At 34.6% G+C, this 21,645-nt stretch overlaps 1 pseudogene; it reads left to right on the top strand.

Annotated features, from left to right (window-relative positions):
• The first annotated feature begins 816 nt into the window (after window positions 1–816).
• LOC113859489 lies at window positions 817–7,862 on the top strand (annotated as a pseudogene).
• Window positions 7,863–21,645: the final 13,783 nt, after the last annotated feature.

Below are 21,645 nucleotides of genomic sequence, written 5' to 3'. Positions count from 1 at the left end.
TATGGATGGGCTTCACAAATGAGAGAAAGAAATGCAAGAACGTAAACATCATTAATGTAAATTCAACAAAAATCAAAAGAGAAATTGGAAATTAAAACCTATAGAGGACCCTTGGCTGTCACCCAAGACTCCAATGTTGTAAGAAATTATCCCAATTTGGCAAAGAAAAATTGTGAAAAGTGTCAAAAGTCCCGTACCCTAATTCCTAAAATCTATTTATAGTGGATAACATGTCACCAAAGTGTCCACTTTTGCCTTTGAAAGTGTCCACTTTGGGCCTTGAAAGTGTCCACGCGCAGGATGGAAGGGTTGCCACTTCTCTGGAGTTGCCACTATTTGTGCTGAAAGTGGCTACTTTGGTGCGCGTGGCTACTATGAGAGCCAATAGTGGCCACGCGCAGGAATGCTTCAAAATTGGCGCCCCTGGAGCTTCTGGAGTTGCCACTTTTGGGCTTGATAGTAGCTACTTTAGAACCTTTAATGCCCAGACTTGCTGTAGTTGCCACTTTTGCTCCTAAAAGTGGCTACTTTGGGGGCAACTTTCATCCAAGGGCCAAGATTTCTCAAAATTAACTTAGGGACTCTGCAAAATTATTAAGATAATTAAAATTACAATCTATATCTATGTAATTAAATGCAAATTAACCAAAAATTAATAAACCTATGATATTTACTCAAAATGTGATTTCTATATTATTTGCACTATCTAAGTCCATTTTTTCTATTAAGGAGCACCAAAAAGGCAAGTAAAAATATAATAAAAAGTGAATTCATCAAACCCACCAAACACTGGCCAACCATTAAATCAACCCAATCATGCACAACCTTCAGGTCCACAAATCCAACCAACCCAAACATCCATCCCATCATATGCTTACCCTCAAAATGCCCATCCTCAAGAAACTCATATACCCCACACTATACCTACCCCAAATCAACCGATCCACCACCAACCATAAATCACTAATCCTAGCCTTGATGGAAACCCAGCCATATCACCATTCCATTCCCATAAGACCTTAGAAGAATCCCAACCCAATTACTCAGAGGAGCACTTCCAATCGAGAGAAAAATTACAACTATTGGAAGAAAGATTGAGAGCTATCGAGGGGAGTAGCTATGGCATTGGAGAAGCCACAGATCTTTGCTTGGTCCCAGATGTGATAGTTCCTCCAAAATTCAAAGTGCTTGATTTTGATAAGTACAAAGGAACGACATGCCCAAAGAGTCATCTGATCATGTACTGTAGGAAGATGGCATCACATGCCCATGATGATAAGCTACTAATTCACTTTTTTGAAGACAATTTGATTGGAGGAGCTTTGATTTGGTATATGCATCTTGAGCGTACTCGTATTCGTAGTTGGAAAGACTTGGCTGATGCTTTCCTAAAGCAATATAAGTACAACATTGATATGGCTCCTGATAGATTGCAACTGCAGAATATGTTAAAGAAGGAGGATGAGACTTTTAAAGAATACGCCCAGAGATGGAGAGAAGTTGCAGCTTAAGTGGAGCCCCCTTTGTTTGAAAAAGAAATAGTGGCTATGTTTATTGATACTCTCCAATCACCTTTCTATGATAGGATGATTGGAAGTGTTTCGTCAAACTTCTCTGATATTGTGATTATCGGAGAAAGAGTGGAAGGAGGAATGAGGAGTGGTAAGATATTTCACAATTCGGGCGGACCCTCCAATTTGAAGAAATTTACAAATGGTCCAGGAAGAAAGAAGGAAGGAGAGACTAATGCTATAGCCTTTCACCCAAGAGAAGTTCCTTTCATCAGACCTAACCCTGCACCTTTTCAATTCCAACCCACATTTCCCGCCCCTCAAATGTCTTACCCATATGTCAATGCTGTTTCACAGAATCCAAGTCCCCAATCTTATCAGCCGCGACCCTACCAACCTACTCCTCCTACTTTTCCCATAGCACCACCCATGAGACCACCTCAGCATTGGAACCAAAATCCAAATCCCAACCAAATAAGACCCCAAAATAATCAGAAAAGGAAGCAAGTTCAATTTGACCCAATCCCCATGTCCTACACTGAGTTACTACCTCGCCTATTCCAAAGTTCATTAGTTGTACCCTGTCCAATGAAACCTGTAGAACCGCCCTATCCAAGAGGGTATGACCCAAATGCTAAGTGCAAGTATCATGCTGGTGGCATTGGTCATTCAACAGAGAATTGTAGGGCATTAAAGTTCAAAGTGCAAGACTTAATTAATGCCAAATGGCTGAATTTCAAGGAGGATAATCCTAACATTAGGAGTAATCCCCTACCTGGGCATGGAGGATTGTCGGTAAATGCCGTCGAGGAAGAGTCTGCACATGTTTTAAAGAGGAAAGTTAAAGAGGTTACTACTCCTCTTAAGGTTATTTTTGATGAGCTGTGCAAGGCTAACATGATCAAGGGTTTTGTATATGAAGAAAATATGTGTGATTTGCACCCTAATGCATACCACTCCATTGAAGATTGTGAAGAATTCAAACATGTTCTGCAAACCCTGATGGACAAGCATTTGGTCCAAATCGGGCACCTTAAAGAGAAAAATGAAGTTTTGACTGTTGATGAACAATCACTAACTTTCCCGAAACCTTTGGTCATTCATTACACCAAGTATGTGGATACCCCAACTACCAATGGACCTAGACCCATCACTATACAAGTACCGACTCCATTCCCTTACAAGGACAACAAAGCAGTACCATGGAAGTATGATGCAAAGGTTTATATCGGCAATTTTAAGGAAAATCAAACACAAGGTGTCAATTCTGATACTCTCGCCGTCTCAAACATTGTTGGTGTTGGTGGGATGACCCGCAGTGGTCGTATTTATACACCTGAGGAGCTGAGAAAAGAGGGAGCAAAAGAGATAGAGAGATCCTCAAAAGGGAAAGCCAAATTGGGCGAGTTTGAAGATGCTGACGAAGAGAAAATGCCTGAAATAAAAAAGACAGTGTCTAATGAAGAAGCTTGTGAGTTTTTGAAATTTATTCGACAAAGTGAATATCAAGTTGTGGAACAATTAAACAAAACTCCAGCACGAATATCTCTTTTATCATTGTTGTTGAACTCTGAGCCACATAGGAGGACTCTTTTAAAAGTGTTGAATGAGGCTCATGTCAACCATGATATCACTACCGACAAGTTTGGAGGCATTGTTGGTAATATTGTTTCAAACAATTATCTGACCTTCGCTGATGATGAAGTACCTGCCGAAGGAATGGGGCACAATAAAGCACTGCATATTTCTGTGAAATGTCGAGATCACATTATTGCTAGAGTGCTTATTGACAATGGGTCTTCTCTGAATGTGATGCCAAAAGCAACATTGTCAAAATTACCTTATGATGGGTCGCATATGAAACCCAGTGCCATGATAGTAAGAGCTTTTGATGGAACAAGGAGAGAGGTCATTGGAGAAATTGAAATTCCAATTCAAATTGGTCCTTGCACCTTTCATATTTTGTTTCAAGTAATGGACATTGCACCAGGTTACAGCTGTCTTTTGGGGAGGCCTTGGATTCATTCTGCTGGAGTTGTACCATCCACATTGCATCAGAAACTAAAGTTATCATTGATAATAAGTTGGTGATTATCTCTGGTGAAGAAGATATGTTAGTGAGCAAACCTTCATCCACAGCTTATATTGAAGCCGCTGAAGAAGCTCTAGAGACCTCTTTTCAGGCTTTAGAGATTGCAAATGCTACTTATGTTGGAGAGGGAGCTCCAATCTTAAAGCCTCGATTGTCTAATACATCCATAATGACTGCTAAAGTCATGCTCGACGGAGGTTGTCAGTATGGATACGTGTTAGGACAAACCATCACGAAAGCAGCAAACTGGTTATAGCTCCATGAGAATAAGGATAGATTTGGGTTAGGATACACGCCCACTAAAGCTGATAAGAGGAGAGTCATGGAGGAAAAGAAAGAAAGAAGATTAGCCAGGTTGGAAGGTAGGGAGCCCAAGACTGAAGGGCTCCCCATTTGTGATCTCCTGAAAAGCTTCTATAGTGCTGGATTTGAGTTTCAAGACTCAGTGGCTGCTGCTGATGTGGATACACCTGAAGAAGAGGTTGTGGACCTAGTCTGCACTTGTCCGCCAAACACAGAAGTTGGCAATTGGGAGATCATCGAGTTACCTGTGATTTTTAATAGCTATTCAAAGTAATCATTGAAGTTAATCCTATTGTTTTGTTCCAAAGCTTTAGGATATCATTACTTTTTGAAAACGCTGATATATGATTTCTTTTTGTAATTTGAAATATCAGTTTGTTTTGTAAATTGGGACACATGTTTCCTTTTAAGTATATTTAAATGAAATGCAATTTGAATTCTCAGTAATCTTTCGTGTCTTTTTCTTTATCAGTTGAATCTTGTCGTTTATTTTCTTTTTGTCTCAACTCTCGCACAATGCAGATTCGAAAGTGACATGTCTGAAAGTAATAGTGCTAATATCTCATCCACTAATTTTGATTGTCCCATTAATCAAGCTGTCGAAGATGATAGTGATGTTGATTTACCCTCAGAATTTCTAAGATTGATCGATCAAGAAGTGAAAGAGATCCAACCTCATGATGAACCCACTGAGACAATTAATTTAGGAACTGAAGATAATAAGAGAGAAATCAAAATAGGCACCCTCATGAAAAAACAAGAGCGTGACAAGTTGATTAAACTCTTGCATGATTATAATGACGTCTTTGCATGGTCTTGTCAAGATATGCCAGGTCTAGATGTTGACATAGTCGAGCATAAATTGCCACTAAAACCAAAGTGTTTTCCGGTTAAGCAGAAATTAAGGAGAATGAAGCCTGAGATGTCATTGAAGATTAGGGAGGAGGTCAAGAAGCAATTTGATGCACGTTTTCTTGCTGTTGCTAAATACCCTCAATGGGTTGCTAACATTGTGCCAGTTCCCAAGAAAGATGGAAAGGTTTGGATGTGTGTTGACTATCGGGATCTAAATAGAGCCAGCCCTAAAGATGATTTTCCATTGCCTCACATTGATATGCTAGTAGATAATACAGCTCAACATTCATTTTTCTCTTTTATAGATGGTTACTCGGGTTATAATCAGATCAAAATGGCTGAAGAGGATATGGAGAAAACCACATTCATTACACCTTGGGGCACCTTTTGCTACAAGGTCATGCCTTTTGGTTTGAAAAATGTCGGGGCAACATATCAAAGGGCGATGGTGACATTATTTCATGATATGATACATAAGGAGGTTGAAGTATATGTGGATGATATGATTGCCAAATCAATGACTGAAGAAGACCATGTTGTAAATTTACACAAATTGTTTGAGCGATTGAGAAAATTCAAATTGCGGTTAAACCCTGCCAAATGTACCTTTGGGGTAAAATCAGGCAAGTTGTTGGGATTCATAGTCAGTCAAAAGGGAATAGAGGTTGATCCTGACAAGGCAAAAGCAATCATGGAAATGCCGCCTCCTCGCACTGAAAAGGAAGTTCATGGATTTTTGGGGAGACTGAATTATATTGCTCGATTCATATGCCAACTAACTGCCACTTGTGAACCAATTTTTAAGTTGCTACGGAAAAATCAGCCAATGGAATGGAATGAAGACTGTCAAGAAGTTTTTGAGAAGATAAAGCAGTATTTACAAAATCCCCCGATACTATTGCCGCCAGTGTCAGGGAGGCCGCTCATTATGTATTTGACAGTGTTAGAAGGATCCATGGGATGTGTTTTAGGTCAACATGATGAATTGGGTCGGAAAGAGCACGCCATTTATTACTTGAGCAAAAAATTCACTAATTATAAACATAGATACTCTTTGTTGGAGCGAACCTGTTGTGCCTTGGCTTGGGCAGCTCATAGATTAAGGCAATATATGTTGAGTCACACGACTTGGTTGGTGTCAAAAATGGACCCAATCAAATACATTTTTGAGAAACCAGCCCTTACTGGAAGGATTGCTCGTTGGCAGGTCCTATTGTCAGAATATGATATTTTGTATGTTACTCAAAAGGCAATCAAAGGCAGTGCTCTCGCAGATTTCCTAGCTCATCAACCGGTGAATGATTATCAGTCAATACAGTACGAATTTCCTGATGAAAATATAATGGCGCTGTTTAATGAGAAAGAATTTTCAGCAAAAGACGAATGGGTCATGATGTTTGATGGTGCTTCTAATGCACTTGGACACGGGATTGGTGCTATACTGATTTCCGCAGAGAGGCAATATATCCCAGTCACAGCTAGATTATCATTTGATTGTACGAATAATGTAGCTGAATATGAAGCATGTGCTATGGGAATTCAAGCAGCTATAAGGTCAAAGATTAAAATTCTCATGGTATATGGTGACTCAGCTTTGGTTATTCACCAGTTGAAAGGTGAATGGGAAACCCGAGATGCCAAATTGATCCCTTATCAAGCCTATATCAGGGAATTGGTGGAGTATTTCGACAAAATTACTTTCCAACATATTCCTCGTGAGGAGAATCAATTAGCCGATGCTTTAGCCACTTTGTCATCAATGTTTGTAGTGAGTCAAAAGGAAGACATGCCATTCATAAAGATGCAACAACTTGATCATCCTGCCTATTGTCAAAAGGTTGAAGAAGAATCTGATGGTAAACCCTGGTATAATGACAGTAAAAATTTCCTCAAATACCATGAATACCCATTAAATGCTGTTGAAAATGACAAAAGGACATTGAGGAGGTTAGCAATAAGTTTCTTTCTGAATGGAGACGTGCTCTATAAAAGGAATCATAATATGGTTCTACTTAGATGTGTGGATGCTTCAGAAGCACGAAAGATCATGGAAGAGATTCATGAAGGTTCATTTGGGACCCATGCCAATGGACATGCCATGGCAAAGAAGATTCTAAGGGCTGGATATTATTGGTTGACAATGGAGGCCGATTGCTTTCGTTATGTGAAGACATGTCATAAATGCCAGACATATGCTGACAATATTAATGTTCCCCCAACAAGTTTGAATGTCTTATCATCGCCTTGGCCTTTTTCAATGTGGGGAATTGATGTTATTGGACCCATTGAACCTAAAGCCTCTAATGGTCACCGCTTCATTCTAGTTGCTATTGATTATTTCACAAAATGGGTTGAGGCTGCTTCATATGCTAGTGTGACCCGAAATGTGGTGGTGAGATTCATTAAAAAGGATTTGATCTGTCGGTATGGCCTCTCAAGCAAGTTGATAACAGACAATGGCACTAATTTAAACAACAAAATGATGAAAGAATTGTGTGACAATTTCAAGATTCGACATCATAATTCCTCTCCCTATCGCCCAAAGATGAATGGAGCAGTTGAAGCACCAATAAAAATATTAAGAAGATCATCCAAAAGATGGTAGTGACATACAGGGATTGGCATGAAATGCTGCCATTTGCCTTGCATGGATACCGAACTTCAGTTCGTACTTCAACCGGGGCAACTCCATACTCTTTGGTATATGGAATGGAAGAATTGAAGTCGAAATTCCCTCTTTAAGGGTAATGATGGAGACCAAATTGGAGGAAGCAGAATGGGTGCAATCTCGTTTTGATCAATTGAATCTCATTGAAGGAAAATGGTTGAATGCGTTATGTCACGGTCAACTATACCAGAGAAGGATGAAGAAGGCTTTTGATAAAAAGGTTCGCCCAAGAGAATTCAGTGAGGGAGATATAGTGCTTAAAAGGATTTTGCCAACGCATAAAGATTATCGTGGCAAGTGGTCCCCGAATTATGAAGGACCATATGTGGTGAAAAAGGCTTTCTCAGGAGGGGCTCTAATCCTCACAAACATGGATGGACAAGATCTTCCAAACCCCATCAATTCTGATGCTGTAAAAAAATACTATGCTTAAAAAAAATAATTAAAAAAGGAGAAAAAATAATTAAAAAAAAGAAAAAAAGAAGAAAACAGCTCGCTAGGTTGAAAACCTGAAAGGGCAACCTAGGCAAAAGTTAAAGCGACCTGGTGAGTTGAAAACTCGAAAGAGCGGCTCAGACAAAAATTAAGGTCAAATAAATACTACACTGAACTGAAAACCTGAAAGGGCAGTTTAGAGGGGCACTAACTTCAGTCGCAAGAAAGGGCTTCAAATTGAGAAATATGATCGACTGGAATACTAAACTGGGGCAATTTTGAGAGGTTAAAGTTGAATCAAACGGAAGATGGATTCAAAATACCATACTGGGGCAATTTTATTTTGGCAGTCTTGTTAATGGATGATCAACTTACATGGGAGATTATCACTGTTCATCTGGAAGACGTCACTTAATCGGCATAATACTTCGTTATTCTTGTAGTCATTCTGATCCTTTGTTTGATGTATTTGTTTTTCTATTATGTTGTAAGTCCTCTTTGTAAATTCACCATTTCTTTATTACAGTCATCCTACTTTCCAAAAATATTTATCCCTGACTTTTGTCATCTTCCATTCAGCTTATATACACCACTTTGTTTACTCAACTTCTTCAACAGCATTAACCAACATTTTTATTGTCATTTCAATAATTATATACTAAAAGGAAACATGCAAATTGTTAAAAGGGTAATAAGAAAATATGATTACAATTGGAAGCTTAAAAAATTCACACAGTAAGTTTGATGAATCTCCTAATAAGTTTAGCATGACAGAAGAAGTTGTCTCCTTATGACAATTCAAAAATAAATGGCAATATAATTCGATTCATGTCTCACCCAGTTCAGATCTTATGAAAGAATTGATCCTGACCAAAGAGCATACTCATTCATGAACCTTGAGGTGCATGTTCCAATAAGGTTGAAAGATTACTATCCCCCTCCCCCCAAAAAAAAAGGATAGAGAGTTTGTTTTGATTTAATAAGTCTCATAATAGCATTGACTTCATCATTCAATAACTTCACTCTAAGTGATAACATTCATCCAGTTTATGCAATCCCATCATTACATTAGCATGCATTTGTTTTTATCTATTATCACCTTTTGAAGTTTAATTTAAATTCATTATCTGTTTTACAACCTTTATGTTCAGTCCAAGACTACAATCTAACTGAGTTCTTTACTTTTCATCAAAATTCAGAAGCTGATTGATGTCTTTATTTTTCTGTCTTACTTTTACTGTTAAAGTTCAGAGCATGACTGTCCTTTTATTTTCTTTTGCAATCCAGAACATGATCAACCTTTTATTTTTATTTTTTTTTATTTTTTTTTCTGTCTTTGTTTTTACCTTTCTTGTCCTGGTCCCTTTATGTTTTTGTCGAAGCCTAAAACTTGACAACATCTTTCGCACATTTTATTTTCTGTCAAAGCCCAAAATCTAACTAGCACTTTTTCCTTCTCTGTCAAAGCTCAGAACCTGACTGGCACATTTTACTTTTTGTCAAAGCCCAGATTGACATTTTTCACTTTTCTGTCAATGCCCAGAACCTGGCTGGCACACTTTTTCCTTCTCTGTCAAAGCCCAGAACCTGATTGACACATTTTACTTTTCTGTCAAAGCCCAAAACCTAAATGACACATTTCACTTTTCTCTCAAAAAAACTCAGCACCTGACTAGCACGTGTCACTTTTTTGTCAAACTCCAGAACCTGACTGGTTCTTTTTACTTTATTGTCAAAAGTTTAGAACCTGATTTACTTCACGTGTAACTTTTATTTTTGGCTAAAGCCCATTATCTGCCTAGCAACCTTGGTTTTTAGTCAAAACTTAATGTTGTCTCATAATTCTTGTTATTTGTTGTTAAGCACAAACCATCAAAAATCATGGTTTCTCTGATAGTTTTTGATGTTAACTTTTTCTTTTTATGTATTTTTCTTTTTATGTATTTTATCTTTTTTAAACCAAAATTAGTTCACTTCTTTACTCAATTTTTATCACTCTAATATGAAACTTGTTCATACATATTTTTGATAAAAAAAACTGAGTAAAGAGGGGCAACTGTAAAAACCAAATTTTGATTTAAAATTTTTTATTTAAAAAAAAATCTGAATCCTAATATTACAAAAGAAGAATGGAATTAAAAGGTTTCAAAGAAAAAAACAAAAATTTGTCTTAATAAAATAGGAAAATTTTAGAATTAATTTTTAAAAGGAAAATAGAATATGACAAATAATCAAACTCTCTTGAACCAATGCTACTTTATACATAAAAAGGAAAAAATTCAGAATTTTTGGCCTTTTGTGAAAACCCTAGCAATAAAAGAAAAAAGAATCATGGATCAAGGGGGTAAAATTTTTTTTGAGAGGTGGCATTCTTAAACTTGGAGAGAAAAAGAGAAAATATAGAGAAAGGAAGGTTAGTGGAAAGGAGGAAGAACAAGAGGCAAGCAAAAATTTTCAAGAACATCAAGTAAGCTTCATCATACATTTTATACATTTTTCTTCTTCATACATATTTATATTTTGAATAAACATTTCCTATATCAAATCAATCCCAAATGACAAGAAAAAAGTTTCAAACCACCACTTCAAACATCCATGTCTCACCACCTCTCCACCCATTTCTCCATCTATCATCATCCACAAACATAAAACTCACCATAAAAAACTCTTTTCCTACCTTTTCTCATTCCTTTTCCTTTTACTCTCACTAACCTTTACCACTCAAAACCATGGCCTCCATTAATCTCACCTCCACCCTTCCTTAACCTTTTTTGTTTTTCTTGGAGAAAAGCACACCCCTAACCCTAAAGTCCTTCCCTCTCAAATCTAAAAATTTTTAATTTCGGACCATTTTACCCTTTTTTTTATTATTTTTTTGTCTGAATTTTTTTTTATTATTATTATTTAGTTCAACATACAATTTCTTAATTTTTAGTTTTATTTATTTATTCATCATCATTATTATTTGTTATTATAATAATTATTAATTTATTTAATGAATGAGTTCTTATTATTTATTTTTATTTTTTTTATGTTAGCCTTATTTAAATTATTTTATTTTATTTTATTTATTTAAAATCTCTTGATACCATTTACTTTATAATATCATATTTGAGTTAGTTTTTTTTATCTCATTTTAACATTAACAATAAATTTTTTTTTCTATATTTCATTATTTATATCATACTTTTTAGGATTGTTATCTTTTATTTTATTTATTGTATATTTGTATCATATTAATGCGATTTAATTTTATATTTATGATTACTTTATCTTATATTGTGAATACTAAATTACTTATTTTTTTTTGTATAATTAATTAATAAATAATAATATAATTGTATTAATTTATAATACTAACATATAACTTCTCTATCGTCATGTTGATAAAGTCTATGTGTACCTACGTTACCAAGACTTTATACAATATTAGTTTATCATATATTGTCATTAATTAATTAGTTAACCACTTTAATAATAATGCAAGATGTATTTCTCTTCTAAATACTAACTTACAAATCAACCAACTAATTTAAACCTAAATTATTTTATTAAGAAACAATTTATAATGCTAATGTGTAGCGACTCTACCTTTATGCGTTATAAATTGTCAAAATCTATGTGTACCAACGTTACCTTAGATTTTACATAATATAAATTTATCAAATAAAATTTTTAATGTTTTTATTAAATGAGTATCTTCTTTAATCAATTCAAATAAAATTATTTTTTATTAAAATAGAATTAAGTTCATATTTTAAATTTTCTCAAGTCATATTTCAAATTTGGATAAATTAAATTACTATAATTTCTTCATTTTATAAATTTCTATAATATCGATGTGTAATTTACATTGTCTTCGATAGTCTAATAAATTATAAGAGGTTTATGTATAGCTTACGCTATCTTAAATTTATTTCAATATTAATCATAATTAAAATTAAAATTCAAATACTTCATTTACAAATAAAATATTTCTTAACGATTTGCAATATAGTTGTGTGATTTTTCGTCACTTTCTGTATTGTTTCTTGTAGGGTACATGTATAACCGCGTTATCTTGTATCCTAAATATTATAATTTTATGAAAATAATTTTAATCTCAAAATAAATTTTCCTTACTGAACTTAATTTTAATTAACCAATCTCATAACTTTTTAGATATAACTACGTGGCTTTGAGTTCTCCATTGCACCCGGGGATAATTAATGTTTAGGAGCAAGAACCGAACCCGTCAAGTCAAAATAATTTTTAAAATAACCCAAATAATATTTCAATAAATAATATTTCTTCTTCTAAAATAAAATAATTAATGTTTAGGGGTTAAATAAATGTTTTTTTCAAAATTAGAATGAATTTGCACAATTAATTTTAGGTAACTATTTTTAAACGGATGTTGTAGGGTGCTAATACCTTCCCTACACGTAAATGACTCTCGAACTCGCTTTTCGTTTCAAAGACTATTATTTTAAAAAGTTTTTCTAAGGTTTTTCTTGAAATAAACTTTGGTGGCGACTCCTCTGATTATCATGAAAACGTTTTTCATCGTACCGTTGCGACTGCCCGGTTGCGACAGTAGTAATAATAATATAAATATTCCAAAAAAAATAAAAATAAGAAAACAATAATTTCTAAAGAAAACAACAAAAATAATTTAAGATGAACTACAAAAGACAATTTTTTTACAATTATCATAATAATTTATTTAGTAAATTATTTATGAAATAACATTGACAAAGATAATATTACAATAAAGATTTTTAAAACTAAAATGGTTATAAATTTTTTAAAATAAATATTGAAATTTTTGAAAATTAATATAATTAATATTGTAATGTCCTTATTTCATTATAGCATTTGTGAAATATTTCATTAAAGGAGAAAGAGTTATGTAAATTTACTGATATTCATAATGCAAATTTTGGTAAAACTTAAAATTCCCTTTTTATTACTCAGTCTATAGAATGAACAAGTATAAAAATAATAAGAAATAAATAAATTTGTGCTAAGTCTAGAATAAAATACATGTATACTAACTGTCATTAATATGTAAGAGTAACAATTAACAAATCATATGCCAAAAATACATTAGGATCCAAGTTCTAAATTTACAAAAAAAACAAAATAATGTAAGTCCTAGTAAGTAGTGGTTTCCACACGAAAAGACTATGGACAATCCTAGTAGTCATCTTTAAACTAACTCTTTATATCTGCCAACTCTTCTGGTGCAAGTCCTCATCCTCGTTGAGATAGAAATCACTAATGTCTGCCACTACTTCAATACCAGTCACTAGGTGAAAGGTGAACCGAGTGGGCTTCCGAGATGATCATGATCAAGGAAAGTATACAAGTAGTTTGCCGCGTCCAAACCATTCCTCAGTACATGTACAGGTTGAGAGAATGGAGAATTCTACGACTGACAAGGTACTCGAAAAGAATATTATATTTTATATTCATTTCTAAGGTCTATACATTACTAGGTTCTTTATTGATGAAAAGAGATTTGTCGCGAATCCTTATCAAAATATAAACAGAAATTAATGTAATACTAGGGTGCTAACCTAGATCGTCTCCCATGAATCATTGGATGAGTGACCAAATATCAAACATATGGTGTTCAGTGTATTCAGAAAGCAAGTAAAAAAAGGGAGTTTTGTGATTTCACGTTCAATATAAAGATCAAGAAACAAAATTATAAAGTTCAATCAATAAAATGTAGTAACCCCTAGTTCATTCATGTAGACTCTATCCCTATTCCTCTCAAGATTTAATACTCTTCCTCTCCTCCCAGAATTAGGTTAATTTAACAAGCAAAAATTAACCTTATGTTTCCATACGAATTAAGCAATTCGATGAACTCCAATCTCTCATCCCAAGATTACGTAACCTTAGAAATAAACCCAGAATTAAGCAATTCAAGTTTAAAATCTCATTAAAACAAATTAGGGTTAATTAAGCAATGTCCCCCTTATTCAACCATTAACTCAATTCAAGAGATTAGGAAGAAGAAATTCATGAAAGAAAAGGAATTATATTAACATTCAAAAGTCAAGGAATTCAAGAATCTATATGAACTCACTAAAGATTACAAAAAAGTTTAGCCCTCCATGAGGATGGGCCTCACAATTACAAAATGAAAGTAAAGAGAAATCAATAACATCAAGATGAAAAATTAAAGAAAAGTGAAGAAGAAATGGAATTCAAACCCTAGGTTGGACCGTTGGCTGTCACCCAAGGCCAACCTAGGCTCTCCAAAAGTATCCTAAAAACCCTAAAATATCTTAAGGAAAAGGTTACGCAAAAGTTCTCTAACCCTAATTTCCAAAAATCCATTTATAGTGAAGTGGTCGTCGTCCATAGTAGCTACTATTTCATAGTAGCTATGCCCAGCCTCCCATAGTAGCTACTATGGTTTCATAGTGGCTATACGCAGGTCTCCCTTGCTGTTGACCCTCTCTGGAGTGTTCACTTTGGGTTCATATTAGCTACGCGCAAGTCTGGGTGAAATTAACTTTCTCTGGAGTGTCCACTATGGAACCAAAGTGTCTACGCACAGGTCCTCTTAGAAACTAGGGTCTTTGTAGTGTCCACTATCACTTCTGAAAGTGGTCACTTTCAACTCAAAATTTCTCAAAGGCTAAAAATCCATAGAATAATCCTAGAAATTCCTACACAATTATTCAAATGATTAAAACTGCAAATTATATCTGTGTAATTTAATATAAATTAACCAAAAATTAAGAAACCCATGATATTTGACCAAAATTTTGTTTTTATGTTATTTACACTTCCTAAGTCTACTTTTTCTATCAAGGAACACTAAAAAGACAAGTAAAAATCCAATAACATGTGAATTCATCAATTATAAATATCTATAATAAAACTATAGGGACAAAGTTGTTCCCACTCATTAAACCAAAAAGTGTAATGTATTATACAATGTTCCCTCTACTCTAAAGGTTATCGGTGGAGGGGTCATCCTACTTCCCTAAAACATTTTAGTAAGAATGAGCCTATTTTCATACCATACATGAACAAGATTACATTCAAGTCACACATGAATAAATAACACATTAACAAACTAGAAATAACAAGTACATTCCACAACAATTTGCTACATACATAACATTCATTAATATGATGATTTCATTCTATTATTACCATTAATATTTTTGAGTCCTTATCTCAACCAAATATTGCTCTTAGGATCTCTTGAGGTTTTCCTTAGCATAGATAGTTGTTGGTTAACCGCAGCAATACGCATATAACGTGTGCTGACCCGGTCCTTTTTAGCAAAAGCATTGTTAAGACTTTAAGTCAGGAAATGAGTGTGAGCCTTGTGGTGTTTTACTCTCATCAGTTTGTGCAATCAAGAAAACCATCCACCACCAAATACAAGAACAACTTTGTTTTTATTCTTACCTCGCAAAGACAAACAGAGAAAAACAAAGTTAAAAACAAATTATCAAGCACGTAAATCACAAACTGAATTTATGCAGAACATGTAAAAACATAAAAAGAAAAGTAATGTAAACTAACTATACAAAATACAGCAAAGTGCAAAATCAATGAATTATGCAGAACACAAAAATATTGCAATTACAGAAAGTTTATACTACAAAAAGCAAAAAATAAATGCTCGATCTAGTTATCTTTTGTTACTAATGATGTAGAAGTAATTGATCTCCGGCAATGGTATCAAAAACTTGTCACAAACTCAGAGAGCACTAACTAGTTAGTGTACTAGTGTAGTTGTAACAAGTTATAAAAGATTCAGAATTCAATTGAGTCTCAATTATCATCCTCGAGGATTAATTCTTCCAGTTATCACTTCACAAATCAATAACCATTTGAACTAATTGAATGCTGGAGAAGTTTTGAATAAGTATCAACCAAATCATAAAATGCAGAAAAATGTAAAAATGCAGTAAAACTGAATTACAAATTTGAGATTGTAAAAGTATATGGAATGTGGTTAGGACTATTTCACCAAAATTTCAATCACAACTTGATTAAGTTCTGAACACTCAAGTGTTCTGATTCATTGATAAGCAATTTCATTAATTTGACCAAAGATCAATTCCTTGACTCATTGGTCCTAGTGTTTAACCTAACTACCCTAACTTGTTACCCATGTTTGTTTACTAAGTAAATTTCTCAGGAATCTTTTTATTTTCTTCTATTCCCATGTTTGGTACTAAAAATTGTGCAAGAGGAAATTCATATTAAAAACCAAACCTAAACTTCAAGAACCATTGTAAACCATACTTGGAGTTAATCCTCAAAACTTAGCCTTCCATAAAGATGTAATCCATATACAAGCATTTGATATTCAGAAAACCAGAAAAATAGAGTGAGAAAAAGAAAAGAAATGAAAACCTTAAAATGGAGTTCTTGGGCAGCCACTCAAAACTCCTACCCTAATCCTATAAGAGTGTAGAAAATGAAAATTACAAACAATGGCAAAAGGGTCCTTCTCTTCTAATTAGGAATCTATTTATAGTAAAGTTAATGCCTTCCTGAGTAATCACTTTAAATAAAGAAAGTAATTACACAGAAAATCTCCTATAGTGTTGTCCTAACTAAAGTGATTACTATGAATGCTGAGAGTAATTATGCACAGCTTCATTAGCAAAATAGGCTTGCACATAATTACTATGATTAGTGATAGTAATTACGTGTAACCTCGCCTCTCTGAAATGGCTCTTAAGTGTTCACTATCAATGGTGAAAGTAAACACATGCAACCTTGCCTCTTTGAAATGGCTCTGGTGTGTTCACGATCAATACTAGAAGTGATTACTTCCACTTGACCTTTGGAGGCTGTGTACTGGAGTAGTTACTCTGGGTGCTGGAAGTGATTACTTCCACCCAATTTTCTCTTAAAGGCTTAAATCCCATGGATTAATTGCCCAAAAATTCCTACACAATTATTCTAATTAGCAAAATTACAAAAGATAGTTGTAAAACTTATGTAAATTGAACTAAATTAAGAAAATTGAAATTAATAACAGAATTGACATTTTTATGTTACTTACATTTTCTAACTTCATTTTTCTATTAAGAATCTATTGAAAAGATAACTAAAATATTAACAAAATGTGGATTCATCACATGTCTTGGTACGACCATGCAAAGATATCCTTATATTCTTAGAGAACTTCTATCAACTTATGGCGTGCATTTTCTTTAAATAAATTGATGATTTTGACTTCATTTTTCTCTTCTCTAAGGTCAAAATTAATCCTATCTTTGGTTTCTTGCTCTACTAGTCTTAGCAGTTTAAGAAAAGGATCGTGCTCATATTTGGTGTCATTTCTAGCTTGATTAATGAGACAATCAACTTTATTTAGTGCAATATTAGCATTGTTACTTTTGAGTACATCATCATTAGGTCTGCACAATTTATAGTTTGGAATAACAAAAAGATAAGAAGATAGAGAAAGGTTCAAGAATAAGAAAGGGAGAAAATTTTTATTAGAAAATTCAAAATGCATTTTATTGATAATATCAAAAGGAAACATGTACGCCTGATTCAACTAAACAAAATTGAGAAAAACAAATATCCTAAAGCCTTGGGCATAGCAATAGAATTAGCATTACAAATTACTTGAATTTTGGATCTAAAATCATAGGAAGCTCAATGATCTCCCAGTTGTCGATCTTTGTATTCGGCAAGCAAGCACGAACAAAATTGACATGCCCATCTTCAGGGATGTCTTCCTTAGTAGCAGCCACTGGATTTGTAAACTCATATGTTGCACTTTAAAAGCTTTGTAGGAGATCACATAAGGGGATCCTTCTAGTTTCAAGCTCTCTATTTTCTAATTTGACCATCCTCTTTTCTCCACTCTCAACTATTATCTTTCGTTTATCTGCCCTCGATGGCCTATAACCAAGTCCGAATCAATTTTTATTGTCGATTGGGTTAGGCAACTCGATCAACCCTTGCTCATTCCTGCCTAACCCACATTCGGGCTGGTAACCTTCTTCAAGCATGACTCTCGCTATCATCATAGCTACATTTGATGGTTGCGGCTTTATGATAGATGTACACCCTTACACAGTGAATCCATGGTCTACCCAAGAGAAAACTATAAGCCAGTGTGATATCCATCACATGGAATGTTACCTAAAAAATAATAGGTCCAATCATCACCGGTAAAGTTATTTCCCTATGATCCATCTGATGGTAACTTTGCTAGAGTCATTTTAGGCATTATGTTCAGTGAAGAGCTATTATCAATTAAGACTCTTGCCAAGATATGATGCATACACTTCACAGAAATATGCAAAGCCTTGTTATGTTCTACTTGTCCCACGGGAATATCGTCATCAGTGAATGTAAGGTAAGCTGTCATCTTCAGTAGCCTCTTAAGGGGGTGGTGCAATGGTAGTGGTGGCAAAGGGAGGCAGGTCACTCATGACAATAGCATTAAGATAGGGGCATCAACTGTAAGGGCATCGTACAGCTGGTCTAAAGTCATTTCCAGCTTCTTCCCAATGTTCTGCATCATGGTGTCCATCAGGTTTATCTGCTTCACCTACTCCCTCATCTTCAGTGGAGCTCTCTTCCTGTACTTAGCAAGCAGTGATAAACTTAGGCTAGTAGTCTTCTTGTGGGAGAACAACTCCTTCGCCATGGCTGTGGTGATAGGAAGGGCCACTCTAATTTTGTGCTGATAATCACCCATGTCTACCCCAACATCCTGGCAGAGCATGGTAATGATGGATGGAAAGCCTATGGAGTCTCTTTTCCTACCCAGAATGTCCATGATGGCACCACTAATGACATCGTCAACATGGATGGGCATGCTAGTAAGTATGGTATAGATAAGCTCTGCCCTCTTCACTGCAAAGGTGGAGGAATGGTGGACTGGCATGAAAGAGCTAAAAATAAAAACACTCCAGACTTTTGCTGGTGGAAAGAGGTGCTTTGTGGTGAGATTCTTGGGGTGGAGCTTTATATCAAACTCCTAGTTCTGTCTAACTTTGCAAATTTCCTGGAAGATAGGCTTGTAATCCTTATCCTCAAGGTAACTGAATGTGGTGAAGTGCAACTGTTTACCTCTCCACAGCAAGTATGTTCAGGATTCTGCGCATGTTGAAGGGGGAGAAGTTTATCTAGGATATATGAGTTCAGATGCAACAAAATGCAGCAACAATTATGTAGTTCCAACTATTAAGCAAATAGTGAAAGTGGATATCAAGGTAATTACTATGAGGTGATGTGCTATCATAGTGAATACTATGCACGATAATAGTAATTACTTTAGGGTGCAGGCATGACACATCATTTATGCAGCAAAAGTAGTCATAGAGCATATGACATTAGGCATGTATGGCAGCAATTATGCAGAATTTAGCAGAGCAGAATTCTGTGCAATTTAATTATGGAAAAATGAAATTCAGGGCAGAGGAATCATTGTGTACCTAAAATGAACCTAGGGTAAGTACTGTCATATCAGAACACATAAAGTAAGTACTATTGCAAGTGAAAGTGGTTACCCTAGGGTGCGCCCATGGAAAAACTCAGCAATTTGATTCAATTAAACATCCCTATTGTCCTTCAATCATATAATTATATATAAAATCACAAGTTCTACACAACAATTTCAACGTAGGGGTCCCTAATTCAAAATTCCTATTTTGTTTAGTGGAGAACCCTAGTTCAAAGAGTGAGAAGTTGAGTAATTACCTGATTGGAAGTGTAGAACTTGGTAAAAAAGCAGGAAAATGAGATCCTTGATGCAGAAAAATGAGTACGAGAGGAAGAATGCAGAGAAATTTGAGAGGGGGAGCGAAAAATGCTCAGAGAATTTGGAGAAAATGAGTGAGAAAGTGAACACTATATATATATATAACCCAAAGTGGATCAAGGAAAAGTAGACAAAAAGGAAAGTAGGCAGTAGCAAGACTACTAAATAAAATGCAGAATATAAATATGTAAATTTAAAACATAGAAGCTAGAACGGTGGTATAATTAGCATAGATCTAGCAAAGGGAGAAGAGAAGAAAGTTGGACGACAGTAGTCCGAACAGAACCGGCTAAGAGGGAGAAGAGAGAAAATAATTTGAAACAGCAAACTTTTATTAAACTTTGGAGAAAAGCTTACAAAGATATTATCTCAGAGCACTTCTCTCTAGTTTATCTCTCTAAGATTGCTCAATGAAAGGGTGCCTCACATCATGGTCGAGGACTTCTTATAAAGAGAAAATAAATATTGTTTTTACAGTTCTGGTTGATTACTGGAACTATTTTCTACAGTACACGTTATAATTCTTGAATATCAATACTGAAGCAATCGTCTTCATTTTGATCAAGATTTGCATTGGTATTTTGTTTTATGGATGATTCAGCTTCATCTTGACTTTGTAAGAGAAGAACATCTTTTAAATTTTTCTTCATTTTTTCTTGTGAGTCACAACTTGATAAATAAGCTGCAATCTTTGATTTTTGATTCAAAAATTGGAATGTTGCTGGATCTGTTAAATTTAACAATATTGGATTTTTCCCAAAATATTTAGCAACACCAGATACTCCAGCATGGTCAGCTTTAAACTGATTCCACAATTTCACAAAGGAGTATCTGTGAAGTAGAGGAAGAGTTTCTTCATTTTCTGTCTTGCTATATCTGTACTGCCATGAGAATACCCATGCCAAAGAAAAATTAGAAAAATACTTGAAATCTGCAGGAATTCTTGATTCTCGCAAATATCTGCCTTTGTATATCTTATATCCTTCTTTAACTGGTGTAGGAAGAATATCTTCAATTGGTCCAAAATAGTTCCACCATTGGAGAAACCAATTTGGAAAATCATAATTCTGATTTCTTTTAAAATATATTAACCAAGAATATCGGTTAAGTCTGTTTTGAAACCAGAAACTTCTTGTCCAAGCATCAATATAATCTCAATAATAATATCCTACTTGGTCAAAGGGTTGAGAAAACTTTTTGTAAGAATTCAAATTTTTCCCAAAGTTTTTTGGTGTCATAACTTTTAGGATTTAGATGTAGAATGTGTTATAATAGAAGGATCTCTTTTATCTTTGTAGTGTTTGATGGAAACAGAATCTGAATCTACCAAAGTAAATTCGTAAAATTGTCTAGTTTTATTCATAGCATATGGTCTAAAATGAAAACCAGGTGGGAAGACTTTAGAAATGGATTTGTAGGGATTTTTATCCCAAAATTCAGGCTCCATTTATATGAAAGAAGAAAATTTTCCTTTTGCCATATAATGGTTGGTGTTTGAAGACTTCTATTTGTCCTTTTGAAGGTTAAGGGTATGTTTTGTTTTGTTAGGATAGCTAACTGTTTTTTGGGATTGGTTGAAGGATTGGATTATAGTGTTTAGGCTAGCTAAATCTATTTCCATATCTTCTTCAAAGGCAATATCTGCCCAAGATTTCTTTGGTAAGTCACTCAAACTTTCTTGTTGGACAACTAAGAGAGTGCTAATCGGTAAAGCATAATCTGCTTTAGTTTGTTTGGTTGTTTTGATAGAAGAATCATTCTTTTTGGAAGATTCTCTTAGAGTTCCAGATTGCTGGGTTGATGACTCAACAATTTGGATTGCCTTTTGAGTTGATGACTCAATGGGGGTAGATAACCCGAAAGATAATGATTTTGAATCTGTTGAAGCATATTTTCATTTTGATTTGTTTAGAGTCAAGGCAAGCCTGACTCTTCCTCCTCGAGAAGTCCCACCCGTAGATGGGGTTGTTGCCTTTCTAGGCATGCTATTTATCTTGTAAATATTCACGAGTGAGATAATCAG

The sequence above is a fragment of the Abrus precatorius genome, unplaced genomic scaffold (genome assembly GCF_003935025.1).
Source record: "Abrus precatorius isolate BTA unplaced genomic scaffold, Abrus_2018 Scaffold2, whole genome shotgun sequence".
NCBI classification, from domain to species: Eukaryota; Viridiplantae; Streptophyta; class Magnoliopsida; order Fabales; family Fabaceae; genus Abrus; species Abrus precatorius.
This window is presented reverse-complemented; position numbering and strand designations above follow the sequence as displayed.